The following is a 24376-nucleotide window of genomic DNA, read 5'->3' on the forward strand; positions in this document are numbered from 1 at the left end:
ATCAACACCAATTCTTTACAGACTGTTGCAAGAACATGAACAAAATGAGGATATCCACCCCTATCATTTCCATTCAATATCATACTGTAGGTTGTAGCTAGAGCATTAGGGCATGAAAAAGGAGTCTATATTGATAAAGAAGAAACAAAACTCTCTTCTTTCATAGATAACAAATTCTTGTACATAAATCCAAAGGAAACCACAACACACACACACACACACACACCAAAAAAACTATTAAGGCTAATATATGAGTTTATCAAGGTTGTAGCATTTCAGATCAATAAAAATTCATTGTGTTTTTATACACTAGCAATAATCAAAAATCTGTTTTAGAAATTCATTTACAACATCAAAAAATAAGATACTTAGGAATTAATCAATATAAGTCTATTATCATACACAGGAATTACAAAATATTGTTTAAAAAAATTAAAGACAAATAATTGGAAAGACATCCCATGTTAATGGATTAGAAAACTACAACTTATTATTGTAAAGTTGGCAAAACACCCAAATCAATCTACAGAGTTGGGGCAATCCCTAACAAAATCCCAGGTGCTTTTATTTTGTTTTTGCACAAACTGACAAGATGATCCTAAAATGTATATGAAGATGAAAGGGACCCAGAATAGCCGGAAATGTCTTGAAAAGGAAGAACAAAGCTTCAGGACTCACACCTAATTCAAAACTTTATACAAAGTTGTAATAATCAAGATCATGTGGTACTGGTGTAGGATAGGCAAATATATCAATAAAATAGAATTAAGAGACAAGCTATACATCCTTAAATTTATCATCAATTGTATTTTAACAAGGATGCCAAGATAATTCAATAGGGAGAAAATAGTATTTTCAACATATAATGCTGTGACAATTGGATAGCCACGTGCAAAAGATGGAAACTGAGCCCCTAACTCATACACCACTTCCAAAACTAACTCAAAATGGATCAAAGATCTAAATGTAAGAATTGAAAGTCTAAAAATCTTAGAAAACATGGGAATAAATCTGTGATTTTGGATTAGGCAATGGTTTCTTGGATAAGATACCAAAACTGGAAGGAAGGAAGGAAGGAAGGAAGGAAGGAAGGAAGGAAGGAAGGAAGGAAGGCAGGCAGGCAGGCAGGCAGGAAGGGAGGGAGGGAGGAAGGAGAAGGAAAAGAAAGAGAAAAAATTTATTAAGACTAATAAATTCGTCTTAATCAAAATTAAAAATTTCTATGCTTCAAGGGGCCCATCAAGGAAGTGAAATAAAAAACAGATTACAAGAAAATATTGGTAAATCGTATATCTAATAAGGGACTGGTATGCAGAATACACTTAACAATTCAATGGAAAGATAAATAACCCAATTTTAAAAAGGAGCAAATAGAAGAACAGATGTTTCTCCAAAGAAGATATCCTAATGGCCAATGAGCATATGAAAAGATACTCAATATTATTGCCAATTTAGAGAAATTCAAATCAAAACTACAACGATATGCCATTTCATACTCACTAGGATCACTATCTTCAGAAAGAGGAACAACAAATTTCCGTTAGAATGTGGAGATATTGGAAGATGCATACAATCCTAGTGGAGGTGTGAAATGGAGCAGCCACTTTGAAAAATAATTTGGCACATCTTCAAAAAGTTAAAACATAGTTACCATAGCAACTGCCCTCCTAGGTATTAAAACAATTAAAAACATAGGTTCATATAACAACTTGTGCACCAATATTCATAGCAGTATCATTCATAATAGCCAAAAAAGTTGAAAAAATCCCAAATATTCATCAATTGATCTATGGAGAAACAAAATCATATCTATCCATACAATGGGATAACATTCAGTCATAAAAATGAACAATGTACTGATACAGGCTACAACATGAGTGAACACTGAAAACACGTTAAGTGAAAGAAGTTAGACACAGAAACCACATATTAGGAGTTCATGTAAGTTTCCCAAATAGACACATCCAGAAAGACAGAAAGTGGGTGACTGGTTTCCGGAGATTAGAGGGAGGGGAAATGGGTGGTGACTGCTAAGGAGTATGAGTTTTACCTTTAGAGGTCCTAAAATAATATTCTGGAATTAAAGATTCGTGATGGTTGTACAGGTTTGTAAATATATTTAAAACGTCCAAATTTTATTCAGCTGACGCTTGAACAGCATTGGTTTGAACTGTGTGGGTGAATTATATGTGGTTTTTTTTTTATCACAAATACAGTATAGTAATGCAAATGTATTTTCTCTTCCTGATTTTCTTAAGAACATTTTATTTTCTCTAGCTTACTTTATTATAAGAATACAATAGATAATACATGTAACATACAAAATATGTGTTAATCAACTGTTTATGTTATCGGTAAGGTTTCTGGTCAACAGTAGGCTATTAGTAGTTAAGTTTTTGTAGAGTTAAAAGTAATACATGGATTTCAGACTGTGAGAGAGATTGGCACTTACTTCTAACACCCCCCATTGTTCGAGGGACAACTGTATTTTTAGAGGGTGAATTTCATGGTATTATATTTCAGTGAGACAAGTTCATCAGTCCAGGGTTAGTGTAAAGCTTATTTTATGTCATCATTTTTTTGAATTTGTGAAATGATAATTGAGAATGAAATAACCTCCACTGACCAAACATATGTTAGGTTTGGTGTGGTACTTTCAGAGAGTGATCAATGTCTACGAAAGCATACTAAAATATTTCACTATCACCCAGGACAACAGTATCCCACCAAGCCAGATAATCTAGCACAATTCCTTTGTCCTAGTCTTTGAATGAGGTATCTTTTATTTTATACGTGACATTATAAATTGTCAGCAATGGTGACAGCAAAATCTTGTCTCCCTTGCTCCTCTACTATTCAACCTGTCCTGATGTGTCTGGGGTTTACCTAATTATCAAACTAAGGATTCCACTTTCTTGGACCCAAATGTGTACCAGAAGCAAATCACCTGTTCTGTACCCTAGCTGAATTCCGGACCCACACAATCTGAGAGCTTAATATAATGGTTATGTTGCCACTTCATTCTGGGATGGCTTGTTAATTAGCAATAGCAAGGGGGCATCAGTTACCTCACCTGCTTTTCTGTTTCTTGACCCGGGGTTTGTTTCTGTAGACATTTGGTATCTCTTCTGCCCCAGTACTATGACCTGTGTCCACCTTGCTTTACATCTTTAATTATTAGAGCTCTCTGCTTATCTGATTATTGGTTTTCTTCTCTCCACTGCCCTATTTAAGTACTTTTATGGCCCGCAGCAGCGTTGAATTAATGTTTTTCATTTCACATATTTATCAAATTCAGTCAGATTTGTTCTGACCTTTTTCCAGTTAATGTAAAATAAGACTTAAATAACTTGCAATCATGTACAGAGATAGTAAACTCTATACATGTGATATTGAAGGAAAAATATATATGGGCTACTCAATTCTAAATCTCTGAAAGTCACCTCCAAATCTCTAGAAACAATTTTTTTTTTCTAACGCTTGTCCTTCTGGCTACTCACTACTGATGTCAAAAACAGTATTTGTCCTTAATTTCCATACAATTTTTAAAAATAGCATTAGTCTTGGGGAAATTCATCTGTCTTTATAATAAAGGTATGGTTTACCGGTATACATAAAATAAACTTCCATTCTAAATGAAGCACAAAAATGAATATAAATGATTGCATATTTTCTATTATTGTAATCTATGATAATTGCAATTTCTATACAAGTTTGTGGTAAAAAGTAAATGCATTATATCTTTAAGGAAATTATTATAAGTGTGATAGAAATATTTACATCTGTAAAAGCTTACCCTGTTTCTTAGAATGTGATTCTGCATTATTAAATCCAACCTGAAAAAGCAAAAATATTATGAAATATTTCTTTCTTAAAATTTTTAATTGCCTCTTTTCTGCCACGTTGAGATACTCTGAGGAAAATGTTTACTACCAGTGTCAGAAAACTTTGTTTTGACATTGTAGATTCTTTAAACTTTTCATACTGCAGCTATGTTACATTAAAATTCACTTCAATCTCTTTCCAACCTAATAGCATCCTGCAATGCCCCCATGTTTTTGCAATGCCTTCTGCCAAAATTTTACAGACAAGAGAAAACATACAAATAAGTGAGTCAAAGTGTACACCACAAATTTCCCCCATTGACAGAGGGCTTCAAAGTGATTGGCCATTTTTTCATAAATACTTATTGCATTTGTTCAAAATAAACTATCCCTTGTTTTTCATGCCCCTATTATTAATATGGTCAAATAAATTATTGTTCTCAGAAACACAAAGCAAAAATAAGTACATCTTAACCTTCTGTGAGGATTTTGAAATATCTATATCTAAGTAAATTTGTTACTACCTTCCAAGTGTCTGAAGTTGAATCCAGTTTTTACTACTTATCAACTTTATTTTTTTTAAATCTTGGACGGGTTATTCTCATGAATAAAATATGAAAAAATAGTGTCAACTAATGTTCAGTACTTAAAATAAATGTTCAATACATGTTAATTTATAATTGCTATTATTAAGCCAAAGATAAGTAATATTATTAGGAACTGTAAGATTTATGAAAAAAGAACACATAGTCTTTAATGTTTAAAGTTTACAATTTATTTTGTTCCTTTAAAGTAATCCTATACCTGTAAAATTCACATTGTTATTTGTACCTAATAGCAAAGTAGCCTGATAAAATTAAAAATATAATTTCTATCACTTAAAGCATCCTTTGTCCTTGAATTCAAGCAAAAGCTCACTCTTATCTTTATAACTTGCATTCTACTTTTTTGTATTTTTACTCAGATTTTTTTTCTTACTTTCAAGTCAATCTGTCTGAGTAAGATTTATTATATTTTCCCCAAATCAATATCCTCTCTAGACTACTCTCCTCTCTCTCCATCTGTACCCCTTTCTCCCTCTCTTGCCATGCAAAAGTCAATCTATCACAAAAATTTGTCTATTTCTCTTTTAGAGTGTGTGTCTGTTTGCCAAACATAACCAGATACATCTCTTACTTGATCTATTCAGTATTCTTACTTAGTCTAATCCTTTTTAAGTGGTACCATTTTCAGAAGTTTATCATTAACATTATATTCTTTCCTCAGTTGATCGGTTTTAATTTTTTTGTAGATAGCAACCACAGAAATTGGTAGCATCATTTCAGTAACTAATACTTTTGTCAAATGAGTAAAATCTCTTCCAAAAATAACTTCTGGTGGGTCTTTTTCCAGAAGAAAAAGTTATTGTTTATAGTATGAACTACTTTGGCATTTCCAAAATAGTAGTTTTTTTTCTGTTGTGAAACCATTTGCACTACAGTTATTTTTTCATGTGGATACAATTGGGTTCCAATGGAATCAGCTAGTTCCATTTCTCATGTTTTATCACCTTCAACATTTTCAAACAATTTGGCAAGTTTTGTTTTAAGGTTTAGTTGAGATATCATTTGTAAAGCATCACAATTTGGCATTCTATAGCTTGGTTAAGTTCTTTCAAAACTCTAACTACTTTCAAAATTAGATTCTTCTAAAGTTTTTGGTAGAAGATGTGACTTAAAGCCACATCTATGTTTTCCCTTCAAAATTCATATTCACAAGCAAGGCAAACACACTGTTAGCATCATAATCTTCTGTAATAGCAGAGTCTTACCACATGAACTCTTAAAGTTCCAAATACAACTTCATCTAGGTATAAAGCTATCTGAAAACGTAGTATCTTTAGCATCAAAGCAAGGAACAGTTTCAGTGAGAATAATGTTGAATTATTGACTGCATGGTACACAGATTAAAATACATATTCCCAAAGGCAATCTCTCCTTGATATTCAGGAAACAGTACTGAATAGAACGGTGGGGGAAATGCCAGCCACCTCAATACACCTTATTTCAGGACTTCATCCAAGAACCTGCTTGGAGTTTAAACATATTTTGATCCTTTTCTCAAGCACAAACATAGTTATCTTTTTTTACAGGAACCACATGAATACTAAAAATAAAAACAAATCTAACAACAAAGTGTCACCATAATAAAGAAAACCAGAAGATTCCCCGTTTAAAAAAAAAAAACTACATTTGTTAATTCTGTAATTTACTAGAAGACTTGTCTCTCTAAGCCCTCATTTTTAAATGGTAAGTAATTAATGCCTGGAACTCTGTAGCAGGCACTGTCTTTATACAGAACATGAGTTCTAGCTGCAATGTTCTTAATCACTATCAATACGCTGTGTATTTTGAGTTTTCTAGTTTTGCCTTTACAGTCTCTGCAATTTTCTCATTGTTTTGGGTCTACTTCTGTAATTCTTTTTTGTTGTTGTTGTTGTTGTTATAAATCATTTTCTTTTTTATTAATATTTAATGTATTATTTGTTTCAGGGGTACAGGTCTATGATTTGTCACAATTCACATTGCACACCATAGCACATACTCTCCCCAATGTCCATCACTCAGCCACCCCATACCTCTTACCCCCCTCCACTCCAGCAACCCTGTTTGTTTCCTGAGATTAAGACTCTCTCATGGTTTGTCTCCCTCTCTTGTTTCGTCTTGTTTCATTTTTTTCCCTCTTCCCCTATGATCCTCTGTCTTATTCTGTAATTCTGTTATGAACAATCATATTTGAATTAATCTTGACCTTCAGGTAGCATACTGCACAGTTACTCGTTGTGAAACATGATGGCCAATGCCTATGAGATGCTTAAGGCTCACAGCCAACAACCTATTCTCTGGAATAGGCCTGTGTCTTCTGCTCCCACCAGTTGGTTGCATGCTTACCTAACCTGGGTTGTGCTTTCCCTAGGCAACTCTGTTTATGCCAGGTGAAACTGTTTTTGAAATTGTGATTTATCAAAATATTTCTTAATCAATAAAATGTGTGTTCCTGTGAAAACTATGAATGTTTTTGAAAGCCCTTGTAGAGGTGAATAAGACCACTATAAAATATTTTTGCTATGAAAATACAGAAATACAACAGGCAGATTGGGTCTTAACACTTTACTTGACTTTCTGATTAAACTGTAAAGAAACTACAACCAGAATGCAGAAGAAATATAAATCCTATGATGTAACAAAAAGTAAATGCCACTGTTTACAGGAGGAAGATTCTTTATGTTTAAGGAATGGTTTTTCATCCTGATTGTAGTGATGGTTATACAAATCTGTATGTGCTGTGACATTTCAGAGCACCATATATTAAAACGAAAAGTGCACATAAAAATGGGTTAAGCTCAAGTAAGACCTATACCTGAGTAAATGGTATTATACCAATGTCAGCTTCCAGATTTTAACAATGCAGTGTGGTTACTTACATATGGTACATGAAAACCCTCTGCATTATTTTTGCAACTTTTTGTAAGTAGTAAAATATAGAAGATACTGTACACAGTTTCCTTCACAAGTATTTACATGGAGTTTTGCTCCACTGTTAAAAGAACCAAAACTGACACCAAAGATATTCATATGATTTATGCAATAAAATTTAAGTGCCACTATACAAAGCAACTATGGTAAACCAAAAGATCTTAGCTCACCATAAAAAAGGTGAATGAATGCATTTTTCATTTTTTTCAATGAAAACAAAATGCCTATGTTAAGTATATATCATGCCTTGAATCCTGCAGCTATGTAAACATTTTTTTTTAAATCAGAAGAATTCTACTGAATCAGCTAATAGGAAAATAGGACTGCAATAATATGGTTTTTTGACTTCTGTTACACTTTCTATCTTCATTTGTCAGCTTAACAAAAATTACTTCCACTTTCATCTTTCAAAAACACCATTTTGACTTAATTATTATTGACTTTTAATTTAGATTTTAATACAGTAGCTTCATCAGTTATAAAATATATACCACGCTGGTGGGGGTGTTGATAATGGGGGAAGCTGTGAATGTGTGGGGTAGGGGTATATGGGAAATCTCTGTACCTTCTGTTCAGTACAGCTGTGAAACTTAAACTGCTCTATTAAAATAATTTTGAAAATGATACAAACTCTTAACACTTACATATTAGATCTAAATTTGACCCTCAAAAATCCTCACAATTTGAATGCAGTTTTTCTGACTTTGGTAAAAGAGTGCTCGAAATTCAATATACACTACTATTACCGGAAATTTAAAACTTTATTATAAATTGATAAGGCTATATTTTCACATAATTATAGAAGCCAATATTAAAAAAAAAACATAAATAGCAACATAAATTAGTATACACCACCTTTAAAATGAAAATAATTCATCACAATAATTTTAAATTCCTAAAGTTTCAGTTGACTTGAAAACATTTTGTAGGAGTGGAATTTGAAGCATATTTTATACGAAGTTCTGGTATGAGTGGGGATATGGAGGAGCCATTCAAACTGGGGAAATCAGCATTAGCAAAATCTGAAAAGCCTTTGGTATATCTGAGAAAATGTGGATAAATCAGAAGGTTTTTATTTAGGAAAAGCAAAGAAAAATTTTGAAAGACTGTCTTTTTATTTTAACTATCATTTGGTCTCTTCTCCTTTGGAAAATACCTCCCCACTTTCTTTGAGAACTGCTCCTCCGTTCCTCTTTCAAGTATGAAGTTCCTGTAAGAACTAGATCTTTCGTGATACAGCCTCAGCACAGGACTCTAGTCAGTACTACTGAGAGCACTTTCTAGGATTCCATGAACCATAACTGAAAGAGAACTTTTCTTTGTCCTCTCTTTGCCCAGAGACAGAAAGAGCATTTTTTGGTTACAACACTAACCCCATGTGAAAGAAGGTATCACTGGTAAGAAATAAAGTCAGCACTTCAGAGAGAAACAGAGATTTGGGAAAGAAAAGGTGAAGACAAAGAATTGTTAAAGTCCAAATATATCTTTGTGTTTCTTGTAGCTTGACATTTAAACCTTTTCTTGGACACTTTGAGCCAACATGTTCCTTTGTCCTAAAATGTATTCTGAGTAATGGTTTCTCACTCACACTAATATAGTGCCTTATTTTGTATTAATTTAGATAGAGGCTGCATTTTTGTATATGATTAAAAGTTTTGAGACAATCCATTACATCATGTACAACAACAGACTGTCTAACTGGGATGATATGTAAAACAGCAGCACAGGAGATGAATGTTTAAGAGATAATAAGGAAAGACTGAAACAAACAAAAAATCTGATACTACTTTAATGAATAATTCTTGCTGCAATAAAAATTTAAATTAGAGTATTGACATTGGGAATACATAGTATTTAAGCTAAAGGATATCCAGGAGAATAGTGAACATCACCTAAGGACTTTGTTTCCTCTTCTCAGAAAGGAGTTAGTGCATTTTCAGTTGTATAATGGATAGTTGTAACATGTTAGCTTTAATTCTGATCTTGTTTTCTCCTTATTTGGAAATTAAGTGTGATTTTTAAAAAAATGTATATGATATCAAGTTGACGAGGGGTGGACTTGTGATGGTCAATTTTATGTATCAACTTGGCTAGGACATGGTACCCAGATATTTGGTCAAACATTAGCCTGGATTTTGCTGTAAAGGTCATTTTTAAATAAGACTGACACTTAAATCAGTAGACTTTGAATACAGTACATTAGCCCTATAATGTCAACACAGCTCATCCAATCAATTGGAGGCATTAAGAGGAAAACAGACAAACATTCCTCAAAGAAGAGAGAACTCTGCCTGCAGACTGCCTTTAGACTTGAACTGCAACGTTTATTCTTCCTTAACTGTCCGGGCTGACAACAGCCTTTAGATTTGCTAATTCCTTCACATAAAAATCTCTCTCTCCCTCTCAACCTCTCTCTCTGAAGAACCCTGACTAATAGAGATTTTGTAGAATACACTTCCCATACAAGGGATACTGAGTAAAATTATCATCATATTTCTCAGCAGAAATGATGCAGACCAGAAGAGAGTGAGATAATATAAAGTACTGCTAGAGAACAAAGAAAAAGCTTCCAACCAAGAATTCTACATATAGCAAACTGTTCTGTATCAACATTCCAAATCAACACTCCAAAATAAACAAAAGCTGAGGTAACTGATTACTGCTAGAACTGTCCACAAAAAAAAATGCTAGAGATTTCAAAATGAAAGAATGTCAGAATGCAATTCAAAGCATATAAAAATAAAAAATTTCCTAATAAGTACAGAAACCAGTATTGTAACATTTATTAGAACTCCTTTTTAAATATTCTATAGGATTTATAAAGCAATAGCATAAAAATAATTATAAATCTATGTTAATGGGTACATGATATATATTGTGACATTAATGACAATGTAGGGCATTGAATTCTAAAGGAGTAGAGTTTTGTATTTGATCAAAATTAATTTGGCATCAGTAGAAAAGAGGTTGCTGTAACTTTATGATGTAGTATACAATCCCCATGGGGACCACAGACAGAATCTATAGAATGTACTCAAAAGAAAATTAGAAGGGAATCAGAATGTGCCATATATGGCAAACCCAGAGCTAACATCATACTCAGTAGTGTAAAGTTCAAAGCCTTTCCTCTAAGATCAGGAACAAGACAAGGATGCCCACTCTTACCATCTTTATTCAACATGGTACTGGAAGTCCTTGCCACAGCAACTAGGCAAGAAAAAAGAAATAGAAGGTATCTAAATTGGAATGGGAGAAGTAAAATTATCACTATTTTCAGCTGACATGATACTATATAGAAAAAACCCTAAAGTTTTCTACTCTACCAAAACACTATTAAAACTAATAAATTTGTAAAGTCATAGGATACAAAATTACAGAAATTGGTTGCATTTTTATACACTAAAACAAGCTATAAGAAATAGAAATTAAAAAAAAACCCCAACAATCCTATTTACAAGTGCAGCAAAAGAACAAAATACCTAAAAATAAATTTAACCAAGTAGGTAAAAGACCTGTACTCTGAAAAGTGTAAGAGATTGATAAAAGAAACTGAAGAAGATACCAAAAAATGGAAATATATACCATACTCATGGATTGGAAGAATACTGTTAAAATGTCCATACCTCCGAAAGCAATCTACAGATTCAGTACAATTCCCATCAAAACACCAATGGTATTTTTCACAGAGCTAGGGCAAATAATCCTAAAATTTCCATGGAACCACAAAAGACCCCAAATAGCCAAGTCAATTTTAAGAAAAAAAAAAAACAAAGCTGGAGATATCATGCTCCCAGATTACAAACTATATTACAAAGTTGTAATAATCAAAACAGTATGGTACTGCCATGAAAACAAATCCATAGATCAATGGAATGGAGAGCCCAGAAATAAATCCACACTCTATATGTTCAATATAAAAAGAGTCCTCTTTGGCAAAAATATACAATGGGAAAAAGAAAGTCTCTTCAATAAATGGTTCTGGCAAACCTGAACAGCTACTTGCAAAAAAATGAAATTGGACCACTATCTTACACTATATACAAAAGAAAGTTAGAAATGAATTAAAGATTTGAACATAAAACTCAAAACCATAACACTCTAAGAAAATATAGGCAGTAAGCTCTTTCACATCAGTCTTAGCATTAGTTTTTTGGACCAGTCTCCTCAGGCAAGGGCAACAAAAGCTATAACAAACAAATGGAATTATATCAAACTAGAAAGCTTTTGCACAGCAAAGGAAATAATCAACAAAACAAAAAAGCAACCTACTGAATAGGAAAAGTATTTGCAAATGATATATCTAAGAAGAGGTTAATATCCAAAGTATATAAAAAAGAAAACTTGCACAACTCAACACCTAAATAAATAAATAAATGACCTAACTAAAAATAGGCAGAGGATCTGAGTATCCATTTTGCCAAAGACAACATACAGATGACCAACAGACACATGAAAAGATGCTCAGCATCATTAATTACTAGGCAAATGCAAATCAAAACCACAATGAGATATTACCTTGTACTGGTCAGATTGACTATTATGAAAAAACAAAACAAAAAAATAACAGTGATAGTGATGAAGTAGAGAAAAGGGAACCCTTGTACATTGTTGATGGGAATGCATACTTGTGTAGCCACTCTGGAAAACAGTATGGAGTTTCCTCAAAAAATTAACATTAGAACTACCATATGCTTCAGCAATCCCACTTCTGGAAAGTTATCCAAAGAAAATGAAAACATCAATTCAAAGATACACGTGCACCCCTATGTTCACTGCAGCATTATTTACAATAGCCAAGATAGGGAAGGTGCCTAAAGTGTGCATTGATACATGGGTAGATAAAGAAGATGAATGCATATACATCTCACACACACACACACACACACACACACACACACACACACACACAGGAATATTTTTCCTACATAAATAAGGATAAAATCTTGCCCTTTGTGACAATATTAATTGATCTGGAGGATATTATGCTAAGTGAAATAAGTTAGAGAAGGACAAATACTGTATGGCTTTATATATGTGGAATCTAAAAACCAAATCAAATCAAATCAAACAGAAACAGACTTACAGATACAGAAAATAAACTGTGGTTAATGTAATGCCCAGCATAGGAAATATAGTCAAGGATATTGTAATAACTTTTTATGGCAACTAGACTTATCATGCAGATCATTTCATGATGTATAAAAATATCAAATCACTATGATGTACACCTGAAATAGGATATTGTATAAGGAAAAAAATCTTAAAAATCCGCAAATATATGGGTATTAAACAACATACTCTTAACAGGTAGGTCAAAGAAGAATTTATAGCAAAATCATTAAATATTCCGTGGGAAAAATGAAAATTAACAGCAAAATTTATGAGATTCAACAAAAGCAGTGCTAAGAGAAATTTATAGCTGTAAATTCTTACATTAAAAAAAAAGATCACAACTCAGCCACCTAGTTTTACACCTTGAGGAATTAGAAGATGAAGAAAAACGAAACCCAAAAGTAACAAAAGGAAAGAAATAACTAAGATTAGAGCAGAGATTAAAAAAAAAGAGAGAGAGAGAGAGAGAGGGGCGCCTGGGTGGCTCAGTCATTAAGCGTCTGCCTTCGGCTCAGGTCATGATCCCAGGGTCCAGGGATCGAGCCCCACATCGGGCTCCCTGCTCAGCAGAAACCTGCTTCTCCCTCTTCCACTCCCCCTGCTTGTGTTCCCTCTCTCACTGTGTCTTTCTCTGTCAAATAAATAAAATCTTTAAAAAAAGAGAGAGAACAGAATATCAAAGGAGAAACTTAATAAAATCAAGACTTGATTCTTCAAAGGAATCAGCAAAATTGACAAACTTCTAGTCAGATGGACAAACCAAAAACAAAAGCAAAACACAAAAGTAGGGGGGAGAAGTCTCAAACCAACTCAGAAATGAAAATGGAGCTAGTACTAATGACTTTAAGAGAAGAAAATTATAAGAAAGTACTATGAACAATGGTATGCAAAACAATTGAATAAAATCAACTAATCATTAGCAAAATGCAAATCAAATCCACGCTGAGATATCACTTCATACTCATTAGGATCACTGTTATTAAAACAAATGGACAAGGGGCACCTGGGTGGCTCAGTTGTTAACCATCTGCCTTCGGCTCAGGCCATGATCCCAGGGTCCTGGGATCGAGCACCGCATCGGGCTCCCTGCTCCACGGGAAGCCTGCTTCTCCCTCTCCCACTCCCCCTGCTTGTGTTCCCTCTCTCGCTGTGTCTCTCTCTGTCAAATAAATAAATAACAAATCTTTAAAAAAAAATGGACAAGAAGTAAAGAGATTGATAAGTGTCAGCCAGGAGGTGGACAAAATGGAACCTCTGAGCACTGCTGGTGGAAATGGAAATTCCACTACAGCAAACAGTGTAGTGGTTTCTTGAAAACTTGAAAAAACGAGATACTATATTATCCAGCAATTCCATTTCAGGGGAGATACTCCCCAACACACTGGGACTCAAACAGATATTTGTATATCAATGTTCACTGGAGCATTTTTCACAAGAGACAAAAGGTGGAAGCAAACAAAATGTCCATCAATTCACAAATGGAGAAGCAACACCTGGCACATGCATACAATGGAATACTATTCAGCCTTAAAAAGGAAAGAAATTCTGATACATGCTGCAGCAAAAATGATCCCTGAAGACATTCTACTAAGCAAAATAAACCAGCCAACAGAATATTATAGGACTCCACTTACATCAGGTACCCAGAGTAGACAATTTCATAGAGACAGACAGTAGAATGATGGTTGCAGGGGCTGTGGGGGAGATCGGGAATTATATTTAAAGGTATGGAGCTTAGTTTGGAAAGACAAGAAAGTTCTAGAGTGGAAAGTGAATGATGGTTATACAACAATGTGAATCACACTATTCACTTCAAAGCACCTATAATAGTAAATTTTATGTGTATATTTTACCATGATAAAAAAGCATATTTATGTATATGAATAGAATGCCCAATTTTATTTTTACTTCATTTACCTGTGCTTTTATTAAGCACATATTTTTGCCAAATTAGTATTACAGAAAAATAAAAAAAGGTAGGTTAGAAATGGAGACCTCCCCAGGAAAATCTTAATATTGGTGATTACTTTCCACCAGTTCAGGGCATTTTCGTTATCATATTAAATTATATAATCATTATGTAATGATCTGTAATTATGCTATCCCAACTGTAATTGTAACTAAATGAACATCTCCTAAGCAACTACAACATGCCGAGGGCTATACATAAGAGAAAAACATTGTCTTGGCTTTGTCCCTTTCTAATTTCAGCAGGACTGTTTGCCTTCTTTATCTCTGTTACCAAAAGAATTTCCTCTTAGAACATGAGCTTTTTCTAAGGTTTTCCTCTTCTATCCCTACTTTCCAGACCTCAGAAGTTTTTGAAAGTATCCTAACAGCCTTACTAAAAAAATGAGAGAAGCCATCATACTAATTTTTATCTCATTTATAAAAAAAAAAAAATCCCCAAGGTATTTATATTTATGGGACTCAAAATAGATGTCCTATTAAACTCTTTTGATATTACATAAAGGGGAAAGCCCCAAAGCTTGAAGGCGGATAGAGAGAGGTTGAAAATTAGTATAATGTTTTTTGATGAGAATCAAAGGATTGCCGATTTAATCACATGCAGAACTTTGAAGTCTAATGATAGGGGTCCTTCATCTTGAGCCAAAGGCCAGAAAACTAATTCGTACTCGTAACTGTAACTGATTCGAAGCTCATTTTGCAGGAGCATCATCTGAGCTTCATGGAGCCATGGTTGTTTCAGCCCTTTGCTCAGTTTACTTTGTTGGCAAAATTCTGCTGGAATATAAAACCAATTTTGGAACTCATCATTTAGAAATCCTTTAATGCATTTACAGAAAGGAAGAACTCCTGACCTAAAGCAATCCCAATCAGTAAAACTACATATAAATTCACTAATGGCGGCTAGGCCATTAAGCATAACATATTGCTGCTTAAAAATATTTATACAAAATATATAGAGAGGGGTATTTTTCCTGAAAGTTAAAAAGTTTATTTTGTTGTTACAATATACAGAAAACCAGAAGAAAAAATCATCACATATGCATTAACAAAAGAAATTCAAAATTTAATCAGGAAATTCATAAGAACAATGATGATGTGCATGTGTTTCATCTCATCAAAGAGAACGGATTATGTAGCAATATTTATTTATATCTCTACCAATAATATCTGCATTGCTGAAAAACTGAGTTATGTACAAGGCAGACTAAGCTGCAAAGGAAACTCATTGTTCTTTAGCAAAGACTGTATTAGTTTGACAGTGTGAGAACATATTGAACAAACTGACATTTAACCCTTGTCTTGTTTAGTTTATAGGTGTTTCAATAAAATCTTTCTGATGCTTCTTTCTAGCTGAATATATCTCAACTGCTTAAGTAATGCCTAACACATGAGATGCCAAATAAGTATTTGTTCAATGAAACACTATAGGATGGAGATATGATAATAGTTCAGTTATTAGCAAAGTGGGTGACTTTTCGCTCATTGGTAACAGGAGTCTAGCCCCTGAAAATGAAAAGCACTTTTTATTTGGATCAACATTGGTCTTATGTTCTAACAGTTACAAAAACAACAAGATGTCTTTGTGGAAAAAAATGCCTGCAGTTACCTTTTGTAAAGTGTCTGTTTCAGATCATGCTCCACTAATTCTAGAAACAATGACACCTAAATAATTCCTGCTAAAACCTGGGAAAACTCAAAAATTCCTGAAAAGGGCGAATTTCTGAGAACTCCTACCAGAAATTGCTTAAATTCTATATATTTGCCTGAGATTTACAGACTCTCAGAGCTGATTCTTTGTCAAAAAACTTTTCTTCTGAAAACATTAATATTCAGTTTAGAATAAAAAGACACAAGATAAAAATAAAAGTTAACCACCATCATAATCTTATCAGTGTTTAGATAATAATTATAGAGGACTTAAATTTTTTTTCTAGATGTCTTTTTTCCAAAGCCTGTTAGTGTATTTTGCACGTTTTTTTTTTTTTTTTTTTTTTTTTTTACCTGGGAATGAGTCAAACATATTTTTGTACTTTTTCGTGCCTTTTACAAACATGCCACCAGCTTGGGAACAAAGTTTTTGCTTCAAAGGAGTACAATCCATGGAATAAGTAAGGACCCACTGAACTGAGCAGATTATGTGACATGATCTCAATTAATAACCATTTGTCGAAAACAAAAAGAAAATAGTGTAGTGCAGCATGCAAATGAATCCAGACCAAGGTTGCCATGTGCTCGTACATGCTACCGGTATCCTGCGTTTGTGAGAGATGCAGATATCATGCCAAGGTAATCATTACAAATTTGTTTTCCAACTTTGTAAATACTTGGATTCCTTCCTTGTGAGAGTAAAACATTCTAATAGAAGAATTTCTTACTTTCATTTTCACTTACTTTTTAGCTTTTATATTTCTTGTTTTTTTTCTTCGAAAACAAAGTTGTAAGAGCTAGATCTCTGTTACGGTCTTTGCTTAGGTCAATGTAATACAGTAGTCCACTCTAGGTGGTACATTCAACTCTTTCACTGAGTCTATTCCTATTTTTTTTTCAAGATTTTATTTATTTATTTGTCAGAGAGAGAGCACAAGAAGGCAGAGGGAGAAGCAGACCCCCCGCTGAGTAAGGAGCCCGATGCGGGACTCGATCCCAGGACTCTGGGATCATGATCTGAGCCGAAGACAGATGCTTAACCGACTGAGCCCCCCAGGCGTCCCTATTCCTAATTTTTTAAAAACAGATTTTATCTGATACTACTGCTTGGCATGTAGGAATTTCACATGCATTGAAGATTATTGGTTTGACTTCAGTTTCCTTGTTTTTATGTGTTAGATCCTGTATCCCCATGATAAGACTAAAATGAAGAAACTTTTCTGAAGAAAGAATAAGATGTAACAAATACCCCTTGAGAAAAGGACATTATTAAAAATGGCAAAATAACTTATTTTCACATTGATGGAGTTTTGTATACCTCCCTGCCCAGGGCTGGGAAACTTTAGGACAGTGATTTTTTTTTATTACGAAAGTTAAATTAACTTCTGCTCTGTGATGTATGGTGGACTGCCTACATTGTCCCAAAGCCTTCTTTCAAAGATTGCTTCAAGCCTCAAACTGGAGTTAACAGTGCCTTATAGAATAGCAGCTCTGACCACTAATTCTTGCCTGAGCAAGAATTGATAAGGATATAGACCGTGAGAATATTGCACTCTTGAAAAGCCTTAAAAGGTGTGGCATGGTAATGTGCACCCCATTATATGAGGAATAGTGTCTTGTCATTGGATTAAAAAGATAAGCTTAGAAAATAAAGTTTGGGGCTGCTTACATAAAACGGATTTATAAAAAATGTTGACAAAAATGAGAAAAAAATTTTTAAAGGAATAATGTCTAACTAAGATCAATAAAAATTAAATGTATTTTCTTAACAGAAAGAAAAATCATCAGAAAAGGAAGAAGGAAAAAAAGAATTAGAGACATATTGTCAAGAAGGAGGGGCCTTCAGAAGGTAAGTTGTTTGTTTCAAGTTTTTATTTAAATTCTAGTTAGTTAACGTATAGTGTAATACTGGTTTCAGGAGAATTTAGTGATTCATCACTTACATATTCATTCACTTATGTATAACACCCAGTGCTCATCACAACAGGTGCCCTTCTTAATACCCATCACCCATCAGCCCATCCCTCCAGCCACCTCCCTCCATCAACCCTCAGTTTGTTCTCTAGAGTTAAGAGTCTCTCATGGTTTGCCTCCCTCTTTTTTTTTTTTTCTCATTCCCCTATGTTCATCTGTTTTGTTCCTTAAATCCAACATATGACTGAAATCATATGGTATTTGTCTTTCTCTAACTGACTTGTTTTGTGGTAAGTTTTTTTCTAACTCCAGCTTTAAGTACAAACTGAGTTCTAAGAGCAAATTAAATGAGATATGCCTTGTGTAACTCTGTCTAGATCAGAGCCTAAAACATAACCAAAATAGACTAAAATAACTCTTCCAGGTATTAATGAAGAAATAAGATGATGATAACAGGCTGGACTATGGGACAAATTAATCCCAGTTCTTTCTTTCTTTTTAGTAAATAAAGTTTTATTAGAACACAGTCATGCTCATTAATTTGTATATTGTCTGGTCCATGGCAACTTTTATGATACAATGAGTCACAGCAGAGGTTATACCTATACAGCCCACAAAGCCTAAAATATTTACCATATGGCACTTTGTAGAAAAATTGTACCGATCTGGGTGTTAGAATCCCAGGAAAAGATTCCTGGAGAAAGTGAGTTTTTTTTTTTTTTAACACCAATTTTTTTTTATTACGTTATGTTAACCACGATACATTACATCATTAGTTTTTGATGTAGTGATCCGTGATTCATTGTTTGTGTATAACACCCAGTGCTCCATTCAGTACGTGCCCTCTTTAATACCCATCACCAGGCTAACCCATCCCCACCCCCCTCCCCTCTAGAACCCTCAGTTTGTTTCTCAGAGTCCATAGTCTCTCATGGTTCGTCTCCCCCTCCGATTTCCCCCTCTTCATTTTTCCCTTCCTGCCTTTGTAAATTTCTTACATACTGTTAGGAAAAAGAGAAAAGTAAGATTTATTAAATAATGATTTTATGCTAAATGTTGGGATGGAATGCTGTCACATGTGCTTGCAAAATCTCTAGGAGATAGGCACCAATATCATTTAACAAATGAAGAAACCAAGAGTCAGAATCTGCAAAATACTGCCCAGCTGAGGGTCTCTTCAAACTCTTGAGAGAGTTGTATAGTACACAAGTATGTCACATTTAAGGAGATGCCATTTGCCCACAGTCATAATTGTTGTAATAAATATATAAATACATCATCTGGTAGCTGGCAATAATAGGTATGTTACAACAAAATCATTATTACAACAGTTGGAAGTAAAGCGTGTTGAGATAGGACACCGTTAGTTTGAACTTACATGAATGAAGAGGCCATATGGGCTATTGATAGTGATTCATAATATGATACTATACCGTACTGAAATAATGAATTAGCATATTGAGTTGGAATGAAAAACCAGATAAAGAAAACATGAACAAAGATTCCAGTTAGCAGTGAGCATGATATGTGCTTTGGGTTTTTCCCCCCACAGTGAAATCATATAAGAGCATTGAGATATAAATGAACATAGAGAGAACAAAAAGACAACCCCATATTTTGCCACATAAAGTTGTTACCTATTCTTTATGGAGACCACTTTTGTGCATACCCTGATTCTGGTGTGCTATTAAAATGTAAAATTTGTAGCAACACTAATAACTGAGAATTTCTGTGAAGTGTATGCATTTCACATAAAGCTGGTCTCCTTTTTATATTAAAGGAAAATGCCTAGCTTACACTTTAATATTTAGAATTACAGGATTTAGCTTTAAATATATTGACCAAATATCTGCAGGAAATAAAACCTTCTATATATGGTGTATATACTTCCAAAATAAAGCCAATCTTATATTGGTAGCTCTTAAGGTCATTATATATAACACTATTAGATTTTCACAGATTCTAATGAAAAAAATTCTGAGCCATTTATATTAGCCTAACTGTAATATATACATATATATGCATATTACTAAAATGGCTTCTAATTGAATATTTAATGACTTTACTGTTTCTGAATTTTTTTCCCTTCAGTAAATTTTGAAATGGTGTTAGAGTGATATAAACACATTTACTAAGCAAGTTTAAGAATAAATTTGGTGATATTCTAGAAATTGGTACAATGTAGCCCAAATGAAGGAGAGCTTATTTAATTAGAGGGATTTCACAGTAGGGTTGATATCTCAACTGACTTTGAGAAAACAGGTAGGATTTGGACTGATAGACTTGCTTTCTTCCTGCTGCATCTCTGACAGAAAGCCATTGTAAGGGTAAGTAGGTAGAAATTCCCAGCAGACATTGGGAATAGGAGTCTTGCAAAAGTCAGTCCAAGGATGCATATTTTGGGACCCATCTCTCTAAATAAACAAAAACCAATTTTGTGCACACAAGATCACTAAGGGTGACCAGGCTGAAAAAGAGAAACCAGTGCCAAATATTGGGGGATACCCATGACAGGCTGTCACAAAGACTGAAGGTAAGCATGGGAAGCAGAAGTACCAAAGAAGTTGTGAGAGAGGACTACTGACTTTCAGAGAAGTGGTTACAGCGTCAAATGCTCTAGAGAAGAAAAACAAAAGGAGGGGAAAGGATGATGGACTTTGACAGCTCCAAGATTAAAAACAATAACACTGGACCAAACAATTCCACCAGATGTGAAAATTAAGGGCAGAGAAAGCACATACGTACCTGTTCCTTGATGGTTTGTAACAAACTCAGAACTGGTGTTTGGGAAAAGGTAAGAGTTCCTAAATTTGTCTTTTAGCTTGTGTGTGTGTGTGTGTGTGTGTGCGCATGCGCGCCCGTGTGTGCACGCACGTGTGCATCGTGTGTGCATGGACACATGTGTGATTAATCTGGAGGACAGGTGAACTCCGAGCATGCTTATTAGTCACATTGCTCTGGTTAAATGAAATTAAAGATATAAGAGATTGAAGATAGCTGATGTCAGAAAATATTGAATGTACTAGAGATAGAAACAGCTGATAACATATAAGAGCAATATTGACCAAAATTTAAAAAGAAACTCAGGGGTTCTTTAAAATATACCTGAAACCAGAAGTAAATATATTGAGCACCACATACACAGTAATCATAGATATCTGGGAATTTTACAATTAGTTTCCGCTCTTATCTATTGGACCTAGAATATTTTGGTATAGTTACTTTACTTTTCTGTTTAATAAATTTAGCATTATCTTACATATAAAATTAAGTCAAATTAATAAGACATTTTTAGACATAAGAAACTATTTTAAATTATCTTTCAAAAATACAACTTTCCTCAGAATGAGCATCTTTAAAAAAATCACACTATCTGGGACGCCTGGGTGGCTCAGTTGGTTAAGCGACTGCCTTCGGCTCAGGTCATGACCCTGGAGTCCAGGGATCGAGTCCCACGTCGGGCTCCCTGCTCAGCGGGGAGTCTGCTTCTCCCTCTGACCTTCTTCCCTCTCATGCTCTCTCTCATTCTCTCTCTCTCTCTCTCTCTCTCAAATAAATAAAATATTTTAAAAATAAAAAACAATTAAATCTCACTAACAAACCTCCAAGGTATCACCCCACTCAACAGTAAGTGAAAAACTAAGGACCTTTGAGAGTGAACTAGAGAAAATAAAATTACCTGCAACACAAATTTAGGTAGCAATGAAAAAAATAAATCAGATGCTGATTTCAGCCTCTTCTGAAGTATTTCCCTGGAGTCGGGTACAGGTTCCTCTCAACTAGCAGCATCCTTTAGCCCTTTTGTCTCCTCTGCCCCCTCCGCAAAATCTCCTCTTAGTATGGGATTTGGGTACTCTGCCCTCACCTCACCCATAAAACCTCGCCCCTTAAGGCAAACCATCATTATCAAATTTCTTGGATTGTCTCGCTTTTAAAAGTGAGGTAATTTCTGGTCAAGGAAAATCCATAACCTTCAAATGGTAAGGGGATCAATCTATCTTCAGTAGAAAAATAACTCTTGTTCTTTTGCGTGAGACCACAACAGCAAATCAATTCTCAATTGTTTTTTTTATTTTTGTCTTTGCAATTCTTTTGACAATAATCATTCAGTGTCTGAATACTTCCAGTGTAACCTTGCTGCATCCCAACGCAGTTCACTCCTGTTTAAGATGGTACCATTAGGCAGAAAGACAAACGTCCACTGAGGCAGGACCAAAAAGCTGCCCCAGGAGGCATTCCCTCTGTGGAGAAAGACCTAGAGCTTTCACATGCTCCCTTAGCTCTTTTAAACCTGTAGTTCCCTATTCACTTAGTCAGCACCTTGATTAGTCTTAGTTTCTATACCGAATTCCATATGTACTTCAGAGTCTCTACCCAAGACCACTTTCTGATTTTGACAGTCCTTAATGGCTCTCAACCATTACTGAGATGCCCCTTATTTCTTACGTGTTTTAAATCAACAGTTTCTCACCTTTCCCCTTCCTGTAGCAGCTGGCAATGGCACCTCTATGCATATCCCAGAAAGGAGGAGATATGGAGATATTTTTATTTTGTAATCAAAGATAAATTTCTTTCATTCCCCTGTGCCACTACCTTTCAAGAGGGAAACAAGCTAACAAACAAGAACGGTAGGCCAAGTTGTGTCAGTTGGAGCACATACATATCCTCTTCTGTTTAGGAATAGGATTTCTACAGGGCCATCTCACAGTGGCCACAGTTTGGTCTCAAACACGTCTCAGTATCCTCATTCAATGAATGATCTGTAAATGAGATGAACTGGACTACCATAGATCACATTCGGCATGGTGACTGTTTCAGTCTAATGGAATGGGCTGCAGGGGTAGGGAGGGGGAGTGCCTCCAGTCTTCTAAGTAAGAAGCAGTAGTGGAAAATTAACTAAATCTCGTGGATAATTCAAATTCATAATACAATAGGATTGTATTTTATATATTCGATTTTTATGATTCACTGGGGCCCATGAGTTATCAGCGTATGGTACATTTGTGCCCACTGCAAAGGACACGGAGCATAGTTTTAGCATTTAAAATTATTACACAAATTTACAGTTGTATGTCTTGTTTGATGACATTTTTCAGTCATGTCCATGATTTATCTGATGCTTGGCCTACCACATAACATCAAATTGTAACATTGTTCCTATGAGGAAATATAAAATTTTTATAACAATCTGCTCTACAGTCAGGCTTCTAAGACTGCATTGTGGTGACAAGTACGAACATGCCATAGCAGTTTTATGAACTCTACTTGGCACAGATTTATGATTAAAGGATAAAATGCCCCTAGTGAATATTTAACAGCTTATGTAAATCAAAATTTTAAATGTTTTTTTAACCTTAAACTTTAAAACCCTGTTTCAGGACTACCTCTCTGACATATACTCCGCTTGTTCTCCTATCCTGAGGGGAGTCTCCTCAAGATGCCATCTGCTGGGTTCATTTCACACTAAATATATCCTGCCTTGTACTGCAACCATACTTCTCTAGTTTTTCTGGTCAAGGAAGACATGGGAAGACAAGTTTTGTTAGACTGAATTAAAGAATACACATTATACTGTTTTTAGAAAAGGCAGTTCAACCATGTACACACTAACTGTGGTTTAATAAAAACATGATGATTTAGGAACATGTATGCCTCGATTTACCCAGAGTCCATTGCCTTTATACACACACTATAGAAAGCAAAATCATTGAACAAAATACTAAACCCAACTCATAGAGCAAAAGTTTATAAACATATTCATGAGAACAATTTCTGAATAGAATATAATTTTAAATATTTTTAAAGTACTATAGGATAGACCATGTTATTTGTTATTTAGAAAATAAAGTTAGTTGGAGGACTTCAGGTATAAAAACATCTTAGATTACTAAAGAAGCACTCTGAAGACATTTATATTTAGATATTTATCTCAAAAAAATCTCGAGGTATAATTCCAATTGTAAAGTCTTGTCAGCCAATATCTAAAGATCTATGTTCAAATACCAGTGTTCGTCAGAGTATGAAGATATCGTCATAAAACTCACTCTGCCCTCAATGGATCATTATGGATGAAGTTATTATAACTAGAATCTGACCTTATGGTGCTATAAAACTGCTTTTTTTCCCCAAGATAATATGATGTCAGTTGGTTTAGCAACCAGATCTTAACCTTTAGAGTGAGAACATTATGTGAATGAACATTTAAACGCTCTTACACATGAGAAATGAATTTCCCTGTCCATTCTATTAAATACCTTAATAATGCAGAGACTGTTCTATGTAGCAGTATTTTCTGTTACTCTGAAATATAAAAAAGTCTATTACTCCTAAAATAGTAATAACAGATAATAGCATCCAATACTAAGAGTTTTTCTGAGACAGCATCTTGGTGTC

This window comes from Zalophus californianus, chromosome 2 (genome assembly GCF_009762305.2).
Source record: "Zalophus californianus isolate mZalCal1 chromosome 2, mZalCal1.pri.v2, whole genome shotgun sequence".
NCBI lineage: Eukaryota > Metazoa > Chordata > Mammalia > Carnivora > Otariidae > Zalophus > Zalophus californianus.